Source organism: Sinocyclocheilus grahami, unplaced genomic scaffold (assembly GCF_001515645.1).
Source record: "Sinocyclocheilus grahami isolate Dianchi unplaced genomic scaffold, SAMN03320097.WGS_v1.1 scaffold327.1, whole genome shotgun sequence".
In the NCBI taxonomy this organism is placed as follows: domain Eukaryota; kingdom Metazoa; phylum Chordata; class Actinopteri; order Cypriniformes; family Cyprinidae; genus Sinocyclocheilus; species Sinocyclocheilus grahami.
The window spans coordinates 751125-754703 of record NW_015505506.1 but is presented as its reverse complement, the minus strand read 5'-3'; the positions used below and the strand labels follow the sequence as shown (position 1 = coordinate 754703).

The 3579-nt window shown below is 35.8% G+C and overlaps 1 protein-coding gene across 4 annotated transcripts in view; it reads left to right on the top strand.

The window, feature by feature from the left end:
- prdm16 (PR domain containing 16) overlaps positions 1 to 3579 on the top strand; it is a 243882-nt gene that overhangs the window by 208929 nt on the left and 31374 nt on the right. The window lies entirely within an intron of this gene.

The following is a 3579-nucleotide window of genomic DNA, read 5'->3' as shown; positions in this document are numbered from 1 at the left end:
TTTCTTGTTTTGTTTGGTGTGTTTTGTGTTTTGTTTTGTGTGTTTTGTGTGTTTTGTTTTGTTTTGTGTTTTGTTTTGTGTGTTTTGTTTGTTTTGTTTGTTTTGTGTTTTGTTTTGTTTTGTTTTGTGTGTTTTGTTTTGTTTTGTCTTGTTTTTTTTGGTGTTTTTTTTGTGTTTTGTTTTGTTTTGTTTTGTGTGTTTCGTTGGACACAAACTGAAATTTAACAGATGAATGAAAATATATGGCAGCAGTGCAGCTTCTTCACTCTTTGTAATTTATATCATGTATATTCATTTTAAATATGTTCGGATGAGCCACATCCAAAGCCCCTATAAAATGTATACACATCTGTGACCACAACAATGGTTGCATTTTATAATATTGCGGCTAGTTGAAACGTTGCTTGGCAGCCATAAACAACCATAAAGAATGACATCAAAACTAAATCACTCCCATTATAATCAACAAAACTGGAAGCACACATAATCTGAATGTGTATTCTGGGTGTGTGTGTGTGTACCTGAAGCCAGGTTAGTTACGTTTATGTCTATTTCTTTGTCTTTGTTTCCTTCTTTCTGTCTCTGATTAGCTCCATATAGAGGTCAGAGGTCACCTCATTCTCCCAGGCTTACCTCGCTTTCTCTCTTTCTGTTCTTCTTCAGTTACAAGACTGATCAGCACAACTAATATCACGTTATATTACTCACTTATGCCCGTTGAGCCCACGGAAGTGTCGGCATTTTAGAAATACAGCTCGGCTCAAACTGTTTAGCACACTTTTTCTTCACCTTGGGACACAAACACTCCCCGTGGCACATGTGTGTGTGTGTGTGTGTTTGTATCAGCCCGTCTGCGAAGGCAGTTCCTCACACCTGATGGGAGTAATTGGGCTCTTAAAACAGCACTGAGGGGCTCCTTAACCCCAAAGCAGACTCGGGAGCCGTCCCTCTGGTATTTGACCCTTCAAACTTTTGGGAAAGCAGAGAAAGAGAGAGAAAATTGGTCTGAAACTTAGAAGGGAGAGAGAGATAAGAGAAAAAAAAACTTAGTGATTGCAGGTTGCCCCTAGATTTGAGCACATCATGGCATGTCTGCATGTTTGTATTGATTAGAATGGGAGAAACCGCACTGCTCACTTGCAATGTTTGTCATTCATCTTTGATCGAGCAACACGCCAAAGTTGAATACTTAGGGTTAATGGTTGTTCAAATCCCATAATAATAGTAGTGCTTGCTTAACAAACACCACTAATAAATACATAGGTTGTGTTTCTATTGCAAACAGGCTTACAGTTTTTCATTGTGCTCATAGCAGACGGCCCAATACTTCCACTCCTCCTCAGAGTAACCTGTTTCCCGTCGTTTCTCAAGCATGAGTGAAACCTGTAGTTAGTCTGTTTAGACAGATGAGTTCACTCATACTTGAACACATGTGTATTTGTGAATGAATGAGCTTGTGTTCAGTGCACCATGTTGTTCCTTGCAATGATTCATTAGATTTCAATGACAGCCGGATATTTGCATCATCAAAATGCAAAATACAAAAAACATAATCAGAAGTGACTCCAGGTAAACGTCGGCACCAGTGTTTCAGAGTGACTTTAAAACATCATTTCAGCACTCCACAGCAACGCACAGAAACACATACATGTATGTTTGCATGCTTTACATTGAAATATGTAAATAAAGTGTGTGTATATATATATATATATATATATATATATATATATCTCAAGAACATGAAGTGTGAGTTTTGCTTATCAATTAGCATTTTTTCACATTTAATTCTTTACATTGCTATTGTTCTTTTTCATTGTTACATACAGTAATTTGTAGCAATACAGGACTGTTTTAAATGAAGACAAATGTTGATTAAAAACAGTGTCCAGTCACAGGACCTTTCCTTTATATATTTAGATAAATTTGAACGTAAAATGTTACTGTTCCGAGGAGTATCGCCCTCAGAGGAAATGGAGTTACTGAGGCTGTTCTATATGCAAGATGACCACAGCTGTAGCCCTGGATGACCCTGAGTGTTTAAATCTGAAGGACAGCATGGAGACTGGGTTTAATCCTGTGGGCACTATGCCTACTGGAGCGTGCATACACAAACACACACAAACTGACGTGTGGACATGCCTGTGCACAAGCACACGAACACACACACACACAGTATATGCAGAAATGCCTGTAAGCTCTTCATATGGGGCATACATACAAGTTATGACATAAAGAGCAATGAAATGCTACAGGCTACTACATGCAAATGAAACATAAACAACAGACACATACCAACAACAGAAACATACCAACTGGTATACTAGGTTTTTTATCCAATATCCATTATATATATATATATATATATATATATATATATATATATATATATATATATATATATATATATATATAGTGTTTAAAGCATTATGAATGGCTTTTTAATTATAAGGCATTATGAACTTCATGATGCATCATATTTGGCTCCCAGTAAAGTATTATCAAGAAAAGTTATCAGTAAAGCCATATGATTTAAAAACAGCAGCATTTAGTGAATTAGTTTTTTCATCCTAAACTTCATAACTTACTAACTTCATAACTTACTTGATAACTTACTTTTCATCCTAAACCTAAACATACAGCACAATTCACACAATTCACAATTTTATCTGGGGATGCTGTAACATTTTGCAACTCATTTGTCTTGATTTAAATTTAAATTCCCGTACGTGTTCATAATACAGCCAACTTTGAGTGTTAATGTGCTGGAATATAATCACTCTGGAGTTCAAATCTAACATGAGCCCAGAGACAGATTTATTAGCATGGATTCACGCTACTTGTGTGGATATTTCGTTTCTGTCTTAATCACTCACGGCACACTTGATATTCGGTTTCAACTTCATAGAGCTGAAGCAAACATTTACACAGAGTTTCTGTTTTCAAAGAGCTTCTCCATAGTTTTCAGTGGCATTTCTCACTTTTGCTGGGTAATATATCAAGAAAAGAGCGCTGTAAATCTCACGAGAGAACAGCGTCCACTCTCCTTCCGGTCATTTCCTGACATCCTGTCTCACTTTGCCTCTCTCAGTCCCTCCATCTCTCTCTCCATTTCCCTTCACAAGTAACCAGACACCGCAAACTCCCCTTCCCTAGCAGTGTCAGGTTAACCAAAGTTAATCAACCAGAGCCTCTGAGACTTCACACAGCATTGAAGATGTCTTCAATGTTTGAATCCCCCCCTTTCAATGTATAACAACGTGAGCAGAAAAAAATATATAATTTTTTATATATATATATAGAAGGATTTCTGAAGGATCACGTGACACTTTAGTAATGATGCTGAAAACTCAGCTTTACATCACAGGAATAAATTACATTTTAAAGTATACTAAAATAGAAAAAGGTATAAAACAGAAAATATTCACAATATTACTGTTTTACTGTATTTTAACCAAACGAATGCAGCCTTGGTGCATAAAATAATAACAATAACAATAAAAAAGTCATTATTTCATATTTCATACTTTTGACCAGTTGTGTATATATATATATATATATATATATATATATATATATATA